Source organism: Pantherophis guttatus, chromosome 11 (assembly GCF_059756535.1).
Source record: "Pantherophis guttatus breed Tessera chromosome 11, ASM5975653v1, whole genome shotgun sequence".
In the NCBI taxonomy this organism is placed as follows: domain Eukaryota; kingdom Metazoa; phylum Chordata; class Lepidosauria; order Squamata; family Colubridae; genus Pantherophis; species Pantherophis guttatus.
In genome coordinates, this window is record NC_142073.1 from 6,677,059 (window position 1) to 6,701,329 (window position 24,271).

A 24,271-nucleotide genomic window follows, 5' to 3' on the forward strand; every position below is an offset into this window, starting at 1 on the left:
CAGGTTAAAGCCTTCAGGCTGTTGGTGGACAGCTAATGGAGCACATGGCAGGATGCTTGCTGGGCATTAGAATAGAATAAGGGAGTTGGAAGGGACCTTGGAGGTCTTCTAGTCCAACCCTCTGCTTAGGCAGGAAACCCTACACCACTTCAGACAAATGGTCATCCAATCTCTTCTTAAAAACTTCCAGTGTTGGAGCATTCACAACTTCTGGAGGCAAGTTGTTCCACTGATGTTCCACTGATGTTCTAACTGTCAGGAAATTTCTCCTTAGTTCTAAGTTGCTTCTCTCCTTGATTTAGTTTCCACCCATTGCTTCTTGTCCTGCCCTCAGGTGCTTTGGAAAATAGCTTGACTCCCTCTTCTTTGTGGCAGCCCCTGAAATATGGGAACACTGCAATCATGTTTCCCCTAGTCCTTCTTTTCATTAAACTAGACATACCCAGTTCCTACAACCGTTCTTCATACGTTTTAGCCTCCAGTCCCCAAATCATCTTTGTTCCTCTTCTCTGCACTCTTTCTAGAGTCTCAACATCTTTTTTTTACATCGTGGCGACCAAAACTGGATGCAGTATTCCAAGTGTGGCCTTACCAAGGCATTACATATTACCAAGGCATCGTCTGGAAGAGGGTCATTGAGTTGGCCAAGCAGGAGTGTTGAGTCTGGAATACAGTTAAATCCTTTTGCAATACAGACCCCAAGATGCTACCAATAAAGGAGAACATTTGTAGCTCAGGGTTGAAATGAGGTTGAAATCCTTGGTGCTTTCTGAGCTCGGTTGTTTTCTTGCAGATGTTTCATGACCCAAAGACACAACATCTTCAACAACAACATCACTAGCACGGATGATGTTACTGTCAACCCTGAAGCTGAGCTGACCGAAGCCACCTTGGAAGCTTCGGTGTTGCCACACCAGAGCTGAGGGATAGGGAGGAAGGGGGGGATTTTAGATAGCTGGGACTTTGTAGCCAAACTTTCTCTTGGGAACCAAGGATATTGTCACACCTGGTCAGAGGAAGGTGGAGTGATGTCACCAGGCAACCAGACAGCACTGTGATTGGACCATGTGACTGATTGTTTTGAGAAAGTGACAAACTTTTACTTTTAAGTAGGTGAAAAGCGCGGGAATCTCCAGAGTTGGTTTTTACCAGATCTGTGCCAATATGATATATCCAATAAAGCTATTCTTTGAGGAATCTACCTGCCTCAGAGTTTTGCTTCCAAGTCTATTACTTGGAACCCTGACAGTTGCCTAGCTTGGGTCATGAAATGTCTGCAAAAAAACCCAACTAAGCAGCAAGGATCCCTCACTAGGATGCTAATGGCTAGACAGTTGTATTTGCCCACCAAGCTTCATAAGGTTACTAAAAGCCCTGAGGCCTACATTAACCACTCAACTCATTAAGCTTGGCTAATTTTAGAGGGAGGGAGGCAGTGGTAGAATTCAAATTTTTTACTACCGGTTCTGTGGGTGTGGCTGGGGGGCGTGGCTTGGTGGGCGTGGAAGGGGAAGGATTCTGCGAAATTTCCATTCCCACCCCACTCTGGGGCCAGCCAGAGGTGGTATTTGCCGGTTCTCCAAACTACTCAAAATTTCCGCAGCCGGTTCTCCAGAACCTGTCAGAACCTGCTGAACAGCACCCCTGGAGGCAGGGATCAGCCTGATTTAGTATACGGTAGGAACACAAACTTTTTAGTTCATTTGTGATTTAAACCAGTGCTTTTCAACTTTTGCATGTTTACGTTGGGCGGACTTCAACTCCCAGTGGCTCAATTTCCCCATGATAGCTAGAGGTATTCTGGGACTTGAAGTCCACCATCTTAAACTTGCAGAAGTTGAAAAACCCTGATTTTAAACTATACCTTACAATGGGCACCACAAATCAGAATGGCTCTATACTAGCATCTGCCACCTAAGACAATCTGCCTTTGAATACTGATAGCAAGCGAACGCATACAGAAGAAATGTTATTACACCCTTGTGCTCTTCTCAAAGCAACTAATTGGCCTCTATGGGAATTTTACAGTTTTTAATACTGCTGATGGGACTTAGCAGGCTACATTTTTTTCCTTGTTGAGTCTAACGGTTTTAGTTTAGGCTGTTTATTGTTTGCATTATGCTGTTATCTTGAACTCGATCGTAAACTGTTTTCCCTTCCTGTAAGAAAAATGAGGAGATAGAGAGGGAAAATAAATATAGATTTATGCCACCTGAAGCCAGTCCCCTGTTCACTCTCTAGAAGATATAATATGCAAAAGATCAATCAATAAAAATAATAGTATCAAGTATACACTCCACTCCCCCCTTCCCAAGAAAAGATCAACTTCCCCATGGTATGATTTGTGGTATTTTGAAAGCATTTTTAATTTTCTTCCCGCAATGTTATATCTCGGGCTGTTTTTAGAAGAGAGGGGGGAAAAATAGTGTAGCCCAGGGATGGACTTCAACTCCCAGAATTCCTGAGCCAGCAGGAAGTCCACAGATCATAAAGATGGCATAATTGCCCACCCTTGGCCTAGCCTTTCTTTTCCTTGATCCTTGCTCTCCACCAGATTTCCTTGTTTTCCACCAGGTCACCATTAAATGGAGCTGGACTTCAACACCATTAGAAGACCTCATGTAAAATAACTCTGCATAACAGTAGTACTTTTGAGGACCTGAGATGGAAATTCATGATAAAACCGAATAAAAGTTGGAAGGGACCTTGGAGGACTTCTAGTCCAATAGTAACAACAGCAATAGCACTTAGACTTATATACAGCTTCACAGTGCTTTATAGTCCTCTCTAAGTGATTTACAGAGTTAGCATATTGGGCCCCCAACAATCTGGGTCCTCATTTTGCCAACCAAGGAAGGATGGAAGGCTGAGTCAACCTTGAGTCGGTCAGGATTGAACTGCTGGCTGTGGGCAGAGCCTGCAATACTGCATTCTAACTATTGTACCAACAAGGAAGGAAGGAAGGAAGGAAGGAAGGAAGGAAGGAAGGAAGGAAGGAAGGAAGGAAGGAAGGAAGGAAGGAAGGAAGGAAGGAAGGAATAGCAATAGTAATTAGACTTATATACCGCTTCATAGTGCTTTACAGCCCTCTCTAAGCAGTTTACAGAGTCAGCCTCTTGTCCCCAACAATCTGGGTACTCATTTTACCAACCAAGGAAGGATGGAAGGCTGAATCAACCTTGAGCCGGTTAGGATCGAACTCCTGGCAGTGAACTGAATTAGCTGGCAATACTGCATTCTAACCACTGCCCCACCATGGTTTCTCCTTAAGCCGGAGACCCAGTGGTGGGTTCCTCCCGGTTCAGCCCAGTTCTCCCGAGCCGGTAGCGGTGACGATATGACATCACCGAACTGGTTCTGTCCCCCCCCCCCAGCGCCCCCCCACCCTCCGCACCCCCCCACCCCCCATGTTATTCTTACCTTTTATTTGGCCCCACCCCCAATCTATTGCTGCCTCCTGAGTCCCAGCTGATGGCTAGAGGGAAAAAAACTGTTTAAACTCTTGCCGCAGGGCTTCAAAGGGCCGCCCTACAGCTGATCAGTGTTAAAAGAAAACAAATGAGTAGACCGGTGCCTGCAAAAATACATGAGTAGATCAGTGCCTGCAAAAATACATGAGTAGATCAGTGCCTGCAAAAATACATAAGTAGACCAGTGCCTGCAAAAAATAAATAGATAGATCGGTACAGCTCTGTAAGCAGTTAAAAGCCTGGTAGACCAGTACCTCTGCTAAATCCTAAACAATTGTCACATGACCATCAAGCCATGCCCACAAAATAAGCCACACCCACAGAACCAGTAGTAGAAAATTTTAGAACCCACCCCTGCGGAGACCCTACCTCATTTTAGCAGTTCAACCTAGGAACCCATTCTTAGAAGGCTGATGGAGGCATCAGGTCTGCAGTTAGACGAGATTCCTACATGAAACCAGGAATCATGGGGGTCAGGGCATCATATCAGATTACACAACCTTCATTCACTCTTATGATTGTGATCTAATTGTAAAAAAAATGGGATTCAGTTCTAGATGGGATAATTTGTTGAAGGCACTCAGCCTTTGTCTTACTCTGATGTGTGAGCCAAATTGCCATATTAAGGCATCCTGTAGTTATTTGCCTGAATATCATTTGTTATAAGAACACAGTTCCTGCATTCATTAACTTTATTAACTTACATTTAAGGTTTAGTGCTCGGTGGGAAGCAGTCAATTCTGAGCCCTTCCTTCTGATCAACTATGTAGACGTAACTTGATTTGTCCCTTCTGTAATTAAAGAAGAAAAAGATCCCAATTAAAAGAGTAGAATTTTCATGCAGCATTGAGCCGTGGTAGTATTAAAAATTAATCAGTAGTTTATCAGAAACAGAGTACAACAGATAAGTGTTGTGCCAAAAACTCCCTGTTGGACCAAGAAGATGATTAGTCAAACAAATACAAGGACTTGGAACAATCAATGTGCGATAGCATACACACTATAAAAATTAACGCTGCCTATTGACTTATGTCGTTTTTGTAAAGTGCCGGATATAGTTGGCTCTGCAAATTCACCCAGTCCATTCAAATGTGGTATTTTTGTTATTTCCCTGGGAATATATATTATTATTATATAATAATAATTTCTGAGCAAGCACATCAAAATCGGTGACCAGCAGGAATCTTTTTTAAAAAAAGTTTTTTATTAAATATACAGTTAAAAACATTGGACACAGTGCAACTTTTCTGGTCCCAACATTTCCATCAAGTTTTACCTTACAAGAAATACAATTCATATTCGATATATAAATTTGTACAGTCTATCAAAATTCAGACACGTAAATCTCTTTGTCTGTGAAAATTACTTTCAATACCAATACAATTCCTATCACATCATACTAACATAATAATTTTCCAACTCTCGACTTATCATTATTTCTTTATCCAGACATTCCTCCTCCTCTACAACCACTGATACATTTTATTCCAGATTTCATGATGCATGGCATTTTTTTTAGCTCTAGAGAACCTGTAGGAAGAAGGGCAAGGACAGGATGTCATCTCTGGTAGTTTTAAAGCTGTTTGTCCTATCAGAACCTCCTCTAGCATTCCAAGAAGGAACTTCTACAATCCGAGATCGAGCATGACGGGCCAAGAGAATTCTTGAGAGGAAGGGCAAGCCTATTTGCTAAGTGGCCTATTTGGAACTATTTAGTCGCTTCTAGTATTATCTGCATGGCTTCCTTCGAAAGATGTATTTAGCCCCTTTAGTCAATTCACCCATGATTTAAAAAGTTCTCCTAGCTGTCTTGGGGGGGCTTGTGCAAAATCTGCATAGTTGAATGGAGCACTAGATTGAAGAAGAAGAAAAAAAACACACAAAACACTCAGCATATTGGAAAAGCCATTTATTAGCACAAACTCACATTGAGAAATACAAACTTTTCATAAGGATGAGCATGGAAGAGCATTTTCAGGGTATTGATTCCACTTGCTGGACAGTTGAAAATGTACCGAAGAGGCCGAACGCTGTAAGCCATTAGGACACGAGTCTTCAGGGGGGTTATTGATTAGGTGCAGTAACACTAAACAAGGCAAATCAATAGCGAGGACAGATGATTTTTCGGGCTGTCATCACTCAGTTGTATAAACAATATCCCCGCATCAGCAGAGTTATTGGAACAGATTAGCAGAGATTCTTCAGGGAATGGTTGTCTGATCATCCTCTCTTGCTTCCTGCCACCGTTTGGAGATGTGAAGGACTTCTTCTGGTGGCTTGCCATCACGGCTCACAAGAAGGCCATAAAATAGTGATAGCAATAGAACTTACGAGTCTTAGACTTGTATATTGCTTTATAGTGCTTTACAGCCCGCTCTCTCTAAGTCGGTAAAATGAGGACCCAGATTGTTGGGGGCAAGAGGCTGACTCTGTAAACTGCTTAGAGAGGGCCGTAAAGCACTGTGAAGCAGAATATATTTATTTATTTATTATTTATTAATTTAATTTGTATACCGCCCTTCTCCCAGAAGGGACTCAGGGTGGTGAACAGCCAAAATTAAAAAACATACCAATGCAAAAGTTAAGATAATTAAAAGAATTAAATCATTGGCTACCCAAATTTAAAACCCCAAGTCTAAGTGCTACTGGTAATTATCATCCATCATATATCACTCTATCTCTATCTATCCTCTGCCTATCTACAATATCTGTCACTGCCTGTCTGTCTGTCTCTCTAGCTGCCTATATTCATTCATTCATTCATTCATTCATTCATTCATTCATTCATTCATTCACTCATTCTGCCTGCCTGCCTGCCTGCCTGCCTGCCTGCCTGCCTTGCCTATCTATCGGTATCTATCTATCGATCTCAAGAGCTCTGGTACAGTGGTTACAATGCAGTATTGCAGGCTGACTCTGCCCACTGCCAGCAGTTCAATCCTGACCAACTCAAGGTTGACTCAGCCTTCCATCCTTCCTCGGTTGGCAAAATGAGGACCCAGATTGTTGGGGGCCCAATATGCTGACTCTGTAAACCACTTAGAGAGTACTATAAAGCACTGTGAAGCTGTATATAAGTCTAAGTGCTATCTCTACTAAGAACTGTGGTGATTCAGATAGATAGGAGGGGAGAAGAGAGGAAGGAGAGAGAGGAACAGAAGAAAGGGAAAAGGAGAGGAACAAAGGGAGGGGAAATAAGAGTAAGAGAAAAGGTTAGAAAGGGAGGAAGAAGAGAGAAGTGGGGGAAAGGAAGGGAAAGGAGAGAAGGGGAAGGAGAGGAGGAAAGAAGAAAGTAGAAGAGGATAGAAGAAGGGAGGGGAGGGAAAGAGAGGAGAAGAAGAAGAAGGATTACTGTAAAATAAAAGAGATGGAATGGGAGAACAGCAACCCCGAGTATACTCAATTTTTTTCGGATGAAGAATGAACTAATATGAAAGTTAAAAGAGAATATGTATGATTAACAATGGATAAGAGACTGTACATTTACTGTAAGACATGTTTATGAGAAATAAAAATTCAAAAAAACACCCTGTGGCGATTCACTTAACAACTGCGGCAAGTAAGGTCATAAAATGGGACCCAACTCGCTTAGCAACTGTCTCGCTTTAGCGACAGAAATTTTGGACTCAGCGATGGTCGTTGCGTCAAGGACCACCTGCACATTCAGAATGCGGTGAAGGAACGGACTCCATTTACATGCTCGATAATCTGATAATGAAGTGTTTGATATTTGATTAGCATTTGCTTCCAGACCTCAGGGCTCATTTTACACGTCACCGTTGAACGTGCCTTCTCTTTTCTGCACATATAAATGGCACCAGCAGGACTTGGTGTCACTTCTCTCAACAATGCTCGACTGACTCTCGCCGTCACTACAGTAAAAAGCTGTGCATAATTACCACTGCTGACATCTCCGTGGCTCTCAACAGATTTCCCCAACAACGAGGAAGGCAGCTTCGTTGAGAAAGACACCTGGCCTGCGCACCTCTGATCTTTAACGGGGGTGGAAAAGGGGGGAAAAAAGCGCTTACATATGGATATGAAAACAAAGGCGCTTTGATTTCATGACGAATCTGCAGTCACGTCGAAATGCTGGGTTATTTGCTGAGGGCTTAGCCGTCAATCAAAATGGGGAGGTAGGCAGACAACGGAAAAACAGACCCAAAAGAAGCAGGATTTTGCTAATAGAAATGCACGTCGCTGCAGTGCAGTGGCATTTGATTTAGAAAGCAGAGGGGGGAAAAAAGCCCTTAAGCAGGGCAGAGATGCCTTCAATAGTTTACAGCCACAGTCTCGACACTGTCTGAATGCTGGAGAGATGATGGGATGGAAACAGTCATGCTTTGACCTGTCCTTGACCAGAAAAAGAAAGTATCGCTTTTTTTTAAAATGGTTTTTATTCCAATTAGTGGACCACACAAGATGCGGTTAAGTCCAAATAGATTCCATTGGTGTTGAAGCCATTCAATGACCATCTTGAAATTCAGTATCTTTAGGTAAAGGTAAGAGGTAAAGGCTCCCCTCACACATATGTGCTAGTCGTTCCCAACTCTAGAGGGTGGTGCTCATCTCCGTTTCAAAGCCAAAGAGCCAGCGCTGTCCGAAGACGTCTCCGTGGTCATGTGGCCGGCATGACTAAACGCCAAAGGTGCACGGAACGCTGTTAACCTCCCACCAAAGGGATCAGGTAAATGCAGCTCTACAAAATCTGTACTTGATCCATAAAGTTGGATTCCAGGATCACCCTGAATTTGGAGAAGGGTGACACCTAAATCCTTCCTGCAGTCCAACATGGATATATGAAATGTGAAATGTGAATCATTTCCATTTGTTTAAGACTGTGGACCGTACAAAATCAACAAGCATTTCTCATGTGGAATCTCTTATGAAACTAGTTTCATGGGATGACCTGAGGATGGACGATGTTTCTCCACCTACTTTTTCATTATTCCCCATAAAAGGTAAAGGTTCCCCTTGCACATATGTGCTAGTCGTTCCCGACTCTAGAAGGCGGTGCTCATCTCTGTTTCACAGCCGAAGAGCCAGTGGTGTCTGAAGATGTCTCCATGGTCATGTGGCCAGCATGACTCATCGCCAAAGGCACACAGAATGCTGTTACCTTCCCACCAAAGGTGGTCCCTATTTTTCTACTTGCATTTTTTTACATGCTTTCGAACTGCTAGGTTGGCAGAAGCTGGGACAAGTAATGGGAGCTCACCCTGTTATGCGGCACTAGGGATTTGAACCGCTGAACTGCCAACCTTCTGATCAACAAGCTCGGCATCTTAGCCACTGAGCCACCACGTCCCTTCAGTATCTTTAGAACGGATCAAATTAAATCAGTGTTCATTCGAAACCAAGATGGGTTTTTTAAAAAAACATAATTCGTTTAGGCTCACATATTGAGCTAAAGTCATGGTGGCTGAAGCCAAAGCCAAACAATTTACTGAAGATTTACTACGGTATGAAGTGATCCAAGTATTGACACTGGCAGAAACTGGCCTCACTCCCTTGCTGCCTTGAGAAGATGTCAGTTTCACAGGATGATCTCCTGCCATCTGCCCATAGATCAGGGGACGTGCTCAAAGGAATAGCCCTTGGATGAGGGAGAAACCATCTGAAGCCATCCTTGGGTGAGTTAGGTGGCCATATAAAATTCATAAAGAAAGAAATATTCCATGTTTCACCATAAAAGGGAGGCAAGAATTCTATTGGATTGGATGGGATGGGATGGGATGGGATGGGATGGGATGGGATGGGATGGGATGGGATGGATGGGATGGGATGGGATGGGATGGGAAGGGAAGGGAAGGGAAAGGAAGAAGGCAGTCATCTGCTCATTTAAGGGAGGCAAGAATTCTATTGGATTGGATTGGATGGGATGGGATGGGATGGGATGGGATGGGATGGAAGGGATGGGATTGGATGGGATTGGATGGGATGGGATGGGATGGGATGGGATGGAAGGGATGGGATGGGATGGGATGGGATGGGATGGGATGGGATGGGAAGGGAAGGGAAGGGAAGGGAAGGGAAGGGAAGGGAAGGGAAGGGAAGGGAAGGGAAGGGAAGGGAAGGGAAGAAGGCAGTCATCTGCTCATTTAAGGGAGGCAAGAATTCTATGGATTGGGATGGGATGGGATGGAAGGAAAGAAGAAAGAAAGAAAGAGAAGGAGAAAGAGAAGGAGAAAGGAAGGAAGAAAGGAAGGAAGAAAAGGAGGAGAAGGATGAAGAAGGGAAGTGTGACAGGAAGAAAGGAAACAGGAAAGGGAAAGAAGGAAGGAAGGAAGGAAGGAAGGAAGGAAGGAAGGAAGGAAGGAAGGGGAAGGGGAAGGAGAAGGGGAAGGGGAAGGGGAAGGGGAAGGAAGGGAAGTGAATATTCAGTAAAAGTCTTTGGACAATTATGACTGCAAGTGCATTACCTTGCAACATTTTCTGATAGATTCCCCTTGGGCATCATTCTTCCCCTTCCTTCTCTTCCCCTTCCCTTGCTCCTATCAGATTTAACAGACTTATGGCTCTTTGAAATTATTTACATTATATACAAAAGAAACATTTTACAAATTCCTCACCAGTGAGCTCATTAGTATAAATGATGGGCCATGAGTTCAGATTTCAAGTCAGCAGGTTTTTTTTTTTTATCTCTCTCTCTCCCCCTCCGCCCCCATTCCCCAAAGTTATCGCTAGCTATTTTTCACTATAATGCAACAGCTGAAGAATGTTTGATAGCAGGAAAATTGGTCTCCAGAGCAGGGGCGCAGGAGAGAGGGGAAAAAAAAAGATTTCAGGGAAGGGATATGAGATTCTTTACCAGATTTAAAGGTTCGTTCTTGGATATAATAAAAATTAACACACATCCATTATCTTTTGCAAATTAGGACTGCTTGCAATGGTTATCCTGAGTTGGACTGAGTTGGTCTGCAACTCCCAGTCTATATATTTAAAGTGGGAATGTGAATCATCCCTTGGATCTTGCATTTCCCCAAATTTTGCATGTTGCTTTTATTTTCTTCACACCTTCTATTGCTCATCCTATTCTCACCATATCTGCGAAAACTTTCTACTTGCCTTGCATTCCCCTCCTTTCTTTCCTTGCTGCCTTCTTGCTTGCCTTCCCTTCCCTCCCTCCCTCCCTCCCTTCCCTTCCTCCCCTCCTTTCCTTCCTTCCTTCCTCCCTCCCTCCCTTCCCTCCTTCTTTCCTTCCTTCCTTCCTTCCTTTCTTCCTTCCATCTTTCATCCCTCCCTCCCCTCCCTCCCCTCCCCTCCTTTCCTTCCTCCCTCCCTTCCCTTCCCTTCCCTTCCTTTCCTTTCCTTCCTTCTTTCCTTCCTTCCTTTCTTTCTTCCTTCCTTCTTTCATCCCTCCCTCCCTTCCCTCCCTCCCCTCCTTTCCTTCCTCCCTCCCTCCATCCCTTCCTCCCCTTCCTTCCCTCCCTTCTTTCCTCCCTCCCTCCCTCCCTCCCTCCCTTCCTTCCTTCCCCTCCCCTCCCCTCTCCTCCCCTCCCATTCTTGATGAGACACAATTCTGTGCAATATTTAGTTGTTTGTTTGTTTCCGGCTGTGGCTACCAGAGAACTCCAACCACGCACCAACTCCAAATAGTTAAGTTTCTGCCCGCAACTGTAGCCCACGGTAGAGATGGCAACCCTGGAAAACTGAACTCTGGAAACCTTTGGAAAGCAAGCCAAAGAGACAGGCAAGAGCTATAAAGCCAGATCACAATTTGAAGGGTCTCTATTAGAAAATGCAGACTGTACAATTGTAGGTCTGTAAAATCGATGCCAGTAGATGTGACAGTCAATAATATCAAGGAGATGAAAGTTCTAGGCTCTGTCATCAGCATACAAATCAGTGTGTTTGTGTGTGTGTGTGTGTGTGTGTGTGTGTGTGTGTGTGTGTGTGTGTGAGAGAGAGAGAGAGAGAGAGAGAGAGAGAGAGAGAGAGAGAGAGAGAGAGAGAGAGAGAGAGAGAGAGAGATGGAGAGAGTGTTATGTTTATGGCTCTCAAATATATCTCTAGACATTCATTTGATCCTGCAAACTGAGACGCTATGTGTATGAATCCGATTTATTCTTGCATTTCCAACTAGACAAGATGATCAAAAAGCTGTACAACAGACAAAAGCATGCAAATGACAAGCAATAAACGACAACAAAAAATATCACCCTTCAAACGTCATTAAAAAAAATACAGCCAAACTGCCCCAAAGCCAATTCCATAGGAACGGTTTTTCAAAAAGCATATAACCAGATCCTATCCTGCCAATGGAGTTGCCCGCAAACAATAACATGAACCATCTGTATAATAAGTGCAACAGAAACTTGTCCAGTTGTGTTTGGCTCTTGGAAATATTGCAACCCAACGTGGATGCATCAATTCCAAAAAAAAACAAAAAAAAAAAAACCCTAAACACTAACCCTGATTTTTTTCCCCCTGCCTTAGGACAAAAGAGGCAACCCAACATAATTTCAATCTGGATTCCGCCCTGTGCTTTGTGAAAAAAAATAAAATAAATAAGAACATCTTTTCATTGTCATTTGACACTGGATTTAACTTTTAATTTACACTGAATGGCCAGGAGAAAAACAATAGATATTTAAAGGAAACATTATCAATGTTTTAGAAGGACAGATGTTCTATTCCCTGTTGCCATCCTTTGCCCTAAAGGACTTTGAGATCCAATTTTTTTTTTTTAAGAGATGTAATTGCAAATTCCGTTCAGTTGCATAAAAAGCAATCGCATCGGAATGGGGAGAGAAACGCTGCTGATATTCTGCAGATCAAAACCCCCAACAATTACATCTTCAAATATTTATTCAGGGAGATGTACAAAGCTGCATGGGTTCATTAATTCATCTGTGAAATAAATCAATTAATGGCTTTCATTGAAGAACTTAAACAACACATGCTACATAATTAGGCAAGCCGCTAGCGTTTTATAGAAGGGCTGCAACCCGCTTAATTTTGATTAATCATACGAACTCCGGTTAAGTAATCAATTAATCTCTATTGAGTTAAACTAGCACCAATTTGCACATGGGTAAAAACAAAACAGTTTCTTCTGAAATGGGTTGTTTTATCTGTTTTTAACAGCCGTTCTCTTGGACGGGGTTTGAAGAACTAAGTTTTGTACGTTCGGCTAAAATATGCACAGCCACATTGATTAATTAGGAAGGCTCCTTTTTCGGTTGATGGATTTCCAAATATGGTTTACAAGCACCCAATGTGGGGGTTTTATTGGAAAGGAATTCTGCAAAGTTGTGGTCCATGGGATCGTGAGATGATTAAATTAGGGACAAGCGATCTAACTGATTAATCTACACAGGATCTGATTTGCAGATCCCAGATTCAAAGTCTTTAAAAATAGACGCATGAAGAAACCCTGTTTCAGAACCATTCATCTGAAAAAAAAAATGCTAAAACAGAGGGCCCCCCAAAATTTAACCCAGGACCAGTTGAACTAACTTAATCTTAATTTTGATCTTAAATGAATATCATGTTAAACCAGGGGTCAGCAACCTGCAGCTCTGGAGCTGCATGTGGCTCTTTCAACCCTCTGCTGCGACTCCCTGTCACTCAAAATATGCGTCACAACCGCCAATATGCAACACCCACCGGCACACAATTTATTGAGCTTTTCAAATTCCAGTAGGCCAACCATGGATAAATCCAAGAAAAGTTTCAGAAGAAAACAGAACGTTTTATTCAACTACATATGCAAGCTTTGTGGCCGCTCAAGAAATAGTCAGGCACGAGAAGGGTTTTGTGGCTCCCAGTGTTTTCTTTTCTGTGGGAAATGGGTCTAAATGGCTCTTTGAGTGTTTAAGGTTGCAGGCCCCTGTGTTAAACCATCATTGTACTTTATATCTGTCTAACTTGATTTTTTAAAGTTAAGATTGACATTACATTGCTTATCTTTAAAAGACTGTATACAACACCTGGGCTTTTATAAATGCATACGTCAGCCACTGCCAGATGTCTCTAATAAATGCTTAACATTCAGATTGTGTAGTGATAAAATGCAACTAGCAATAATGAATACATTATTGTAGGTTTGCAACTGAACTCAGGACTCAATGTTTGGGGGCAAAGCCCCATTGAGGTGCATTTAAAAGCAGAAGACACAGAAAAGAGGCTTGTCATGGGTGCTAAGCAAACATCTCCCCTATTTCCTCTCTGCCTTCTAAATTGACCTCAGAGGTAGACTGGCTTCTAAGGCAAACATCATCTACAGAGAGGGATGTTTTTTAAGGCTGAGGTAAATATTGGAAAAATTCTCTGTTCTCTGCTCGAGCAATTTCAACCAAACTTGGTACACAGATGACTTACTCAGTGGAAAGAAATACTGTGGGGGTAAAACACCTCTAACACCTCTCAGTGTGTGTGTGTTCCAGCATAACTCTGGAACACCTGAACCGTTGAAATGAAAAGGAATGGATTATATATAATCCAATCTATATAATCACCAATCTATAGTGTCAAATCACAGTACTTTTGACAGTGATAGTGTGCATTTTGGATTCAAGTTCTGTTAAGATACAGCCTGTTGTGCCTTAAAATGGATTCTACTGTACAGTGGAGTTGCTATGGTAACGGCTTCACAGTACTCCACAGTACTCCACAAGAGGACTCCCTCTGGTAAGGGATTGGTTCTTTTTTAAAAAAAATACCCTAGGCCCTCAGCTTCAAGCAAAGAGGGCAAGTTGTCAGGGGAGGCACCTGCTAATGCAAATAATCACCTCAAAGGCAGGATTGGGATAAATAAATACCTGAGCAACGCCGGGTTATCAGCTAGTTACAAATAAACAAAAGCATTTTTTTGAAGACAAAAAAATGTTGAGACTAGAAAGAGTCTCAGAAAAGTCTCAGAAAGTTCAGAGAAGAGCAACAAAGATGATTAGGGGACTGGACACTAAAACATACGAAGACCGGTTGCAAGAATTGGGTTTAGTTTGATGAAAAGAAGTATTGGGGTGACATGACATGCGGTGTTCCAATATCTAAGGGGCTATTACAAAGAAGAGCGGGTTTCAACTTTCTGGTGCTTTCTGCAAAGCACCAGAAGGCAGGACAAGAAACAATGGGTGGAAACTAATCCAGGAGAGAAGCAACTTAGAACTTAAAGAGAAATTTCCTTGACTGTTAGAACAATTAACCAATGGAACAGCTCGCCTTCAGAAGTTGTGGTTGCTCCATCATTGGAGGCTTTTAAGATGACACTGGATAGCCACTTGTCTGGAATGGAATAGAGTTTCCTCTCTGAGCATGGGGTTGGACTAGAAGACCTCCAAGGTCCCTTCCAACTCTGTTACTCTGTAAAGACACATGTGATTTAATTCTGGGATATTCTTGATCTGTAGCTGCTTCCCACGCTTAACGCCAGTGGTGGGATTCAAATAATTTAACAACTGGTTCTCTGCCCTAATGACCGGCTGGGTGGGCGTGGCCATGGTGGGAGTGGCCAGGGGTGTGACAGGCAGCATTCAGCCTCCTACACCCCCTGGGAGCAAAAACGGGCTGCGAGCAGGGGGAACACGTTGCCCTCCCTGGCCCCATTTTGGGCCTAGTAGGCCTCCCTGCACTTACCTAGGAGCCAAAATGGGGCACATGGAGACTCCTGGAAGGAGCAGGGACGGGAGGGGAGGGGCCAGCCAGCAATTTAACTACCGGTTCATCTTAACCGGCCCGAACCGGCTGAATCCCATTCCTGCTTAACACAAACTATTCTCTTTCTCATATGTCCTTCTGTGACTGTTTCAAATTATGGTGCGAGGACACTATCCATAAGGGAACTGACACCACCATTACCCATTTTGCTTGTGTCAGACGTTCTATGTTAAACCAGGAAAACACATTTCCGAAGCCTCGTGAAGTTCCTGGAACTCATCAGAGATCATATACAATTCTTTTTGTTTTTTTAAACAGGACAGAACAATGAAAGCGACTTCCTTCTCAAATATTAAATACTTCACAAAGATTAAAAAAACAGTTCCCTCTTCACCAGGAAATTAATGAAATGCAATTTAGGATACAACAGGTAATTCGATTTATTTTTCATTATATCTTTTTCAACATCCGCAAACTAAGGGATTGAACAGAAGGACAACAGAAATGGAAGACAGTTTTACCCAAATTGTTTTTTCCAGTATGAAATAGTGGGGGCACTTCTATCATGTGTGTTTCTAGCTAGTGTAGGGAAGTTGAAAAGCTGAAGTATAATAGACATATTTAATATACCCAGTTTATTGATCAGCTAGTTACAAGGTAGACAACAGTTCTTTAATTGACAGCTCCAGCAAGCACCCTATCATATAACACGATTTATCTGTCTCTGTTAGACAACAGCATTAACCAAAATTGTGTTGCAAACAATAAGCAACAACTTGTCAACTAAGGAGGTGTGAAGCACGAAAAATGCAATCTACTCTCTCCATGTTATTACAGTCCTACAGGGTTTTTCAATTATTATCATTATTGAGGAACAATAAAGGAATCTGCTTAGAATTGTAACATGTCTTTCTTGGATTTGGCCCGACAGAAATTAAAATTTGATTTTTAGAATCTATGAAAACAATGAATCTCCTACTGGGCAAAATAGAATTCCTAGCTACAAGGGACACAGTGCTGCTTTTTTATTTGCCACTATAAAAGCTTGATGGCCACCACTAAAATCCTGCAGGTAGCCAAAACGAGGTCTCCAAAATTGAAAACTGAGAGCTAAAAAGCTGAAAAACCACTGGCATGGTTCAGGAAATGTAATTTGTTCATCAGTAAAATGAGAACTGGACCAGGTCTGCCTGGATCACTCAAGGGATGGAAACTAGAAGATAAAAGCTGCCTTACACTAAGTCAAATAGCTATGTATTGTTTGCACTGGTTGGCAATAACTTTGCAGGGTTCCAGAGTGGGGTTTTTCCAGAGATGCCAAGGATGGAATCTAGAACAGGGGTCAGCAACCTGAGGCTTCGGAGCTGCATGCGACTCTTTGGGCCCTCTGCTGTGGGTCCTTGTCAGGTGATCCCACCGCTGGCTGGCCCCGCCCCTCGCCCTCCCAGTCATTCCTCGCATGGCCTGAGAAGGTAAGGGCGACGGTGGGGGATGGAGAAGCAGCCACGGCAGAGACAGAGAGAAACAGAGAGAGGGGGAGAGAGAGAGAGACATAGAGAGATACAGAGAGAGAGGGGGGACAGGGGAAGGAGGGAGGGAGGGGAGAGAGAGATATGTCAAAAGGATTTTGTGGTTCCCGGTGTTTTTTAACAACTGGTTCTCTGCCCTAATGACTGGCTGGGTGGGCGTGGCTAGGGGAGGTCATGTGACTGGTAGAAGTGAGTGACATCAAGTTGGCCACACCCACCCAGGTTTTGTGGCTCCCGGTGTTTTCTTTTCTGTGGGAAATGGGTCCAAATGGCTCTTTGAGTATTTAAGGTTGTAGACCCCTGATCTAGAACCATATTTTGGTCTTCCAATGAGCTACAATGAGCCCTTCCTTGTTACGGAGGTGGACAGAGAATGAAACATGGGATTTTTCTACAAAGTGCCTGTTTGAGAAATCAATTTTTGTACTCAAAGGTTCATTGGATTTTTTTCAAGCTCTCAAACGATTGTCCGAGAGAAGGAAGTCAAGAATTGTTCTCCAAAATTGAGCATAGGTTAAAGTGACAGAACAAGAACACATAGCAATGTGACATTCGTGGCTTAGGAATGTGGCACCAGCTAAGTTCAATTAGAAGCCGTTGAGTTGTTGGGCACGGTTTAATCTGGATTCCGGGCACTGAGCAGAAAAATGGCACGAATTAGCTCTTCCAGGTCTAGAATTCTCTGAGGATAATAAGAAGTTTTAACCAAACTTTGTGATGATTACTTCCTTATGTAGTGCAACATTCAGTGGAAATATAGGTATTCTACCACATTGGAAATGGACTTTTTAAAAAGGCCACACAACACTTCACTCTTCACTTGACTTCACAGGAATCTCTTCACTGAAGAGATTCCTATGGATGAGAATGTGATTAGGAAAATATTAGAATGTGCAGAAATGAATAGGTTAACACTTGCAATTAAAGAGAAGGAGCCTACTGAATACTATATTGTAGGGAACTATTTTACCGATGGCTACAGAATAAATATGAAAGTTAGAAATAAAGTAGACTAGTGTAATACAGAAAATATATTAATAGAATTTGATAAGTTAAAAAGAGAATTGTCACAGTATTAGATATGCAATGTATATTAATATTAAGTTAAGAATAGCTAAATAATGAATATGGCTGTAAATTTTAATTGTTATTGCACAAGACATTTGTCCCCAGACGACACACTGTTTAATGGAAGATGGATTGTTTGTATTAAAATAAAATTTTTAAAAATTTAAAAAAGCGTGCCACACAACAGAAAGAGAAAAGATACGAAAAAGATTAAACAAGAGACTTAACTGTGGGCTTCTAAAGCTGTGAAGGTCGAAAATGATGGCATTCACCACTTTATTTACATGGATCATAATGTATCCATAAAACAAGTGTAGCAGGCTATGTAAATAACATCATACATGCAAGTTTAGGCCTCAGACTACAGTTTCATTGCTGTGAAGTCATGCCATTTTAACCCAAGGTCACGAGAACTTCCAAAAGCTTTGCTGATGGAGGTTTCAAAAAAAAAAAAAAAACAATAATAATCCCTGCTCAGATTTTTATGTTTGCATTTTGTAAACAAAACCGCCAATACTGCGAGATGGGGAAAGGTTAGATGGCTATGACAGTTTAATTTCAGCCCAACGATGAATCCATTTTCTCTTTCTGACACCAGGTTGCAATTTTGTGCCATCCAATTCAAAATCAATGCTGGCAATAACCTATCTATAGAAAGCAATTTTTGAGCCTAGCAGGTACTATAAATATGTTCCAGACTGGTGCAAGCAGTTAAGAGAAAAATACCCCAAAGAATAGTAGTGATCTGAATGATGAAGGTTCTGCTCTCTAAAACATTTGCAGCCTGAGAAAATCTTAGTAGCTTTTAAATCTACTTCACTCAAAGAAGCTTTAGAAAAATATCCTAACTAGGAATAGGAGAAATAGACTTAATGGAGTCCAGTGGAGACTAGACATCTATCTGCTCTCTAAGGAAAAGAAGGACTAGGGGTGACATGATAGCAATGTTCATAGAATAGAATAGAATAGAATAGAATAGAATAGAATAGAATAGAATAGAATAGAATAGAATAGAATAGAATAGAATAGAATAGAATTTTTTATTGGCCAAGTGTGATTGGACACACAAGGAATTTGTCTTTGGTGCAATCAGGAAGCAATATCAATATAAATCGTGAGGATACAAGCAACAATGTCACATTTATTTATTTATTTATTTATTTATTTATTTATTTATTTATTTATTATTTATTTATTTATTTATTTATTTATTTATTTATTTATTTATTTGTCATATTTCTATGCCGCCCACTCTCCGAGGACTTTGGGTGGCTTACACCAAAGACAGTATACTAAATAGCATATTGCCCCCTAACAATCTGGGTCCTCATTTTACCCACCTCGGAAGGATGGAAGGCTGAGTCAACCTTGAGCCGGTGAGATTTGATCCGCTGATCTGCTGAACTAGCAGTCAGCTGAAGTAGCTGCAGTACTGCACTCTAACCACTGCACCTGTCATGCAGTCATAAGTGGAAGGAGATGGGTGATAGGAACGGTGAGAAGACTAATAGTAATAGTAATGCAGCCTTAGTGAATAGTTTGACAGTTTGAGGGAATTATTTGTTTAGCAGAGTGTTGGCGTTCGGGAAAAAAACAGGAACAAACAAAGAAGAGGGGGGTCAACCTATTCTCCAAAGCACCTGAGGGCAGGACAAGAAGCAATGGATGGAAACTAACCAAGGAGAGAAGCAACCTAGAACTAAGGAGAAATTTCCTGGCAGTGAGATCAGATAATTAGTGGAATGACACGTTGTGGGTGCTCCATCACTGGAGGTTTTTAAGAAGAGATTGGACAACCAGTTGTCTGAAATGGTATAGGCTCTCCTGCTTGAGTAGGGGGTTGGACTAGAAGACTGCCAAGGTCCCTTCGAACTCTGTTATTCTGCTCTGCGTGGATCTATTTTTATTTCAGTCTTTTAATTAAAAACCCTCCGAAACATGTAAATTGGGAAGCAGGCCTGCTGAATGCAAAATACAAGCTTTTAATATCCTACGTGGATCCTGTAAGTACTCCTAGAACAACAGCAACAAAATCAATGGTAGCCATAAGTCTTTTTTTTTTTTTTCCTTCTTAGTTTGGAAATCACCTGTCTTGCTTAGAAAACCCTCCGAGATGTTCTGTGGTGGTAGAGATCATTCCTGGAGAATAGGAGCGATGGTAGGGAGCAAACGTACCCAATTTGACTTTGATTAGGGGATGTTCGTCTCAGCCACACCCACCAACCCATTTTTTTTTGGGAGAGAGACAATTTATCGACAGAAGATTTGTAACTCAGGGTTGAACTGTGGGGTTCTTGTGCTCTCTGGTTTTCTTGTAGACATTTCATCACCTGGCCTAAATCATCTCCTCTTTTAAATTTAAATTTTAAACATAAATTTTTAATCTGTTTAATTATGGGGTACTTTAAAATTCAGCCTAAATTATTTAATTTGTTTTAATTTATTTTAGATTTTGTATTTCCTGTGTTTTATCTTCTGGCTGTTCACCGCCCTGAGTCCTTCGGGAGAAGGGCGGTATAGAAATTTAATAAAATAATAATAAATAAAAATAAATAAATCACCAAACTAGGTAACATCATCAGTGCTTAGAAGGGAGTAAGGTTTGTTCTTATTCTTACATGTTCGTGGTGTCTACATTCTATAAGTACAGGTAGTCCTCGACTTACAACAGTTTGTTTAGTGACCGTTTCAAAGGTACTGGAAAAAAAGTGACTTGTGACTGTTTTTCACACTTACGACCATGGTGGCACCCCCCCCCCCCCATGGAAGTGTGATAAAAATTCAAACACTTGGCAACTGACTCATATTTATGACGGTTGGCTCATGTCATCCCCTTTTGCGACAAGCAAAGTCCACGGGGAAGCCAGATTCACTTAACAAACCGGGTTACTAACTTAACAACTGCAGTGATTCACTTAACAAATGCGGCCAGACAGGTCGTAAAATGGGGCAACGTTCACTTAACAACTGTCCCACTTAGCAACAGAAATCTGGGGCTCAGTTGTGGCCATAAGTCATGGTTTACCTGTATTCTACAAAATACTTGTACGAATACGAAGCACGAATGCTTATTCATACAATGGAGAAAATGTAGGAGAAAAATGAATGCTGATTGGGAATGCAGTCTTATTTACCCAAGACTCATCTTTTTGCATACTACGAGACTTATCCCTAGATGATTATTTCCAGGGTTGCACTGTGAGCCCGCAAGCATCTGCACATTTATTTGGAAATTCGTGCCAAACTTGATGTTGTCTTAAAATACCTTGGTGAAATCAAGTGAGATGACTTAGTAATTACGCAGCCGTCTACCTCATTTAAGGCTAGTTATCAAGGACGAGATTTCCAGCTCTTCGGCATCCTCAACAGGTAAGCTGTCTAGTTTTTGGAGTGATCATTTGCATGCGAGACCGACGGTGGTGGTTTAACCCACCTTCGTAGTTAATCTTGAATGGCAGACGATCCCCAAGGGTTTAAGGCAGGATATATTTTTTTTGTCTCTAGCCCTAGCTGCAAATATGAAATTGGAATGGGGAATATTCTCCATGTCAGCTTACTTCTAAGCCATTACCTCTCTCTTGTTCATTCATCTCCACACAGCTGGTTCTATTGCTTAACCGCTTTTAAGCTATTTCTCTCTCTCTTCCCCCCCCCTCTCTCCGTTCAAACACAATTTGCAACAGTGTTTTTTTCCCCCCATTTGGCTTCAATGAAAATATCACCTGCCTTTCCTGTGTACAAACATTTCATACCTGTTTATTTTTGGAACCTCAGTCATCGCACTGCCAGAGGCGTGGCTCCAATGATTCCTTTCCTACAGTTCAACAGTTGATGTCCCAAAAGTATTGTTTCCAAAAGGCAAATTGGGCTTTCTTGCTTTGTTTTGGTTTTTTTCCCCCTTGAAAACATTTCGCTTCTCACCCAAGAAGCTTCTTCTGGTTCTGGAGAAGCTTCAAGGAAAGAAAGAAAGAAAGAAAGAAAGAAAGAAAGAAAGAAAGAAAGAAAGGAAGGAAGGAAGGAAGGAAGGAAGGAAGGAAGAAAGAAAGAAAGAAAGAAAGAAAGAAAGAAAGAAAGAAAGAAAGAAAGAAAGAAAGAAAGAAAGAAAGAAAAGAAAATCCAATTGCCTCTTGGAAAAGCACCTTTGGGACAATTGTGAGCTGGATGATTGAGAATCTCCATAGACATCCAACAGTAGATCTTAAGAAAACAAAATATTTAACAAAATATTACAATGGAGCATGATCTTGTTCTGGATACGCCACTCCTTTCCTCTTTCTTCTCCTGGTTCTTTCCTCCTCCTGCACAAATAGCTATTGAGCATTCATAATCTTCATTGGGAAAGTTCTGAAGTCTTCACAACTCAGAAACCCTTACTCAAACTTGGGAATTTTCTTTGACCACTCATACTGATTTCCTGGCACGAGTAATGCTAATACACCTACATAAACAATGTCCCTCACTCCATAAATGAAAAAGAAATTGTAGATTTCAACCATGGTCAGGTCTCTATTTCTTTTAAGAAGGAAACTAACTCCATTCTCTTTTCTTTATATAGCTTTAGAGTTGCACACCACTTTCTCATGAAAAGAAACATACACCTAATTTTCTTTTCTCCACCTTCCAGGTGGAGAGAAAGTTCCAGAAATTCTAGAACCAGAAAGTTCTAGTTCTCAAATAATTATTGGCTTTTTAATGTTTTTTTTTTCCTCTCAGCAAGTGAGAACAAGAAATCAAAAAATGAAGTTGTTTACTTTGGAGTTTCACAGTGTAGGAGGATCCATTACAATGTCACTAAGTGTCACTCCAAAGTAAACAGAATTTACTTTGGCTGCTCCACCATAGCTCAACGTGGCTGGGATTTTTCATGTACCAATGCAATCCAATGCATGCTTGTTATAAGTTACTCTCAAAGTCTTGTTATAAACTAATGTCAAGTCAAGAATGTAGAGATATGGATATGATGACATCAAGAAACTCATGGCCCTCTTGAATATACTGATGAGTAGCAGTGTGGCATGCAAAATTGTGAATAAAATTCAGTGTAAATGAGCTCATGACGTTTCCAGAATTAATCTTCCTCCCCATCCTGCCCTACTTCTGTATGATTCGGTTACATCAGGGTTAAACTCAACCCTGGGTTTACCTTATAACTCCTTCTTCTGCATATTGATATAGTAGCAAGGAGGGATAAGATTTGACTATGCAACTGGCTGATTTTTTTCAGGGATATTTCTGCACATATTCATCCCTCGATGGTTGGAATATCAGGTAAGGCTTCCACGAAAGTACTAATAATACAAATCTGGCTGTAATCCTTTAAATAGTCAGTTTGGACAAAGGAGCATCTGTGTCTCTATTCATTCTTTTAATGCACAAGTGGCACCTGTAAAATCTTTAACAATGACATCACAAAATTTTAATAAACTTAAACAACACCTGAAGTGATTGTTCTAGATAGTTTCTAGTGATCACATCAGAGCATTCATATCTCTTGGCCTCCTTCCTCAAGATTACATCATTTAAGGAAGATCTCTCTCTTTTTGCATTATACAGAGCTGGCCCGGTTCCATCCTATAAATTATATCATCCCATCCTTTACATTTCCTTTCCCCCTCCGTGATCCATTCCTATCTCAGATCAACCAGTTGGGGAAAAAACAGCTGTGCCTACAAAACTTTGGAACCCAGGCTCAAAGTTGACCTCAGTTCTGAACTTCAAGCTGCTTACAGGATAAAACACTCGAAACTATGAAGCAAAATAGGTACCTTGAGCATATATTTGATTTTGGGAAGTGGGGTCTACAGGCAGTCCTTTTCTCTGAGGTTCAGGGGAATCAGATCCCAACCTTTCAGGAGAGGTTGTCCTCCTCCAGCACTTCCAGAAGACGCAAGGTTCCTAAAGGTACCCAGAACTTTGGATGGTGGCCTATGCGACTCGTCCTCTCAAGGGAAACCCCCCCACACACACTTCCTATCTTCACCAGACCCAAAAGCGAACCCCTCAATTGTCTCCCCAGCTCAAAACTTTCAACCCATTAGCACGCTTCCCCTTTCACCCCCACTTCCTTCTCGCTCAGCTATGTTACTCCGGACTGCTGAATTTGTCCGTCGTCGAGGGACCTCGGAGATGGTTTCCCCCACCCCTATTCCTCTGCTACCCAGGCGATCGCCATCCCAAGTATAGGATGCCCTTGCCTGAGCGCGCATCCCTTCGGCCTCCGCGCCAGCGGCCCCACAACCTAAGAGGAAACTGCGCGGAAGCTCCAAACCTTCCCAAGATGCCAGCGCAGCATCCATCCTCCACCACCCCAACCCGTTCCTATCCAAAAGCGCGCAGGGACCCAGAAGGCTCGCTTCAGGATTTTCCCTTTCTTTGCGCCCCTCCCGCTCCTTACCTGAGACAGCCCCACGGAAGACACACACACACACACACACCCCGGCCCAGCCCCTCCTTTGGGCCGACGTGGGCGAAAGCGCAGCCGGTGCGCCCCGATCGTCCGGGCGCCACACCGCTGCGCCTTCTCGCTTCTCCTCCTCTCCACCTGCTCTCTCGACCACCTAATCGCAGGACGCACAAAAAGGCCTCCCCCGTCGGGGAGAA

General features: G+C 42.1%; 1 long non-coding RNA gene across 1 annotated transcript; it reads right to left on the bottom strand.

Moving 5' to 3' along the window:
• Positions 1-669: 669 nt before the first annotated feature.
• LOC117670929 (uncharacterized) lies at positions 670-24,229 on the bottom strand. The gene is made up of 3 exons (XR_004592725.3): positions 24,066-24,229; positions 4,175-4,261; positions 670-2,159 (listed from the first exon to the last, which is right to left on the bottom strand). It is a non-coding gene; the product is annotated as an uncharacterized LOC117670929 (long non-coding RNA).
• Positions 24,230-24,271: the final 42 nt, after the last annotated feature.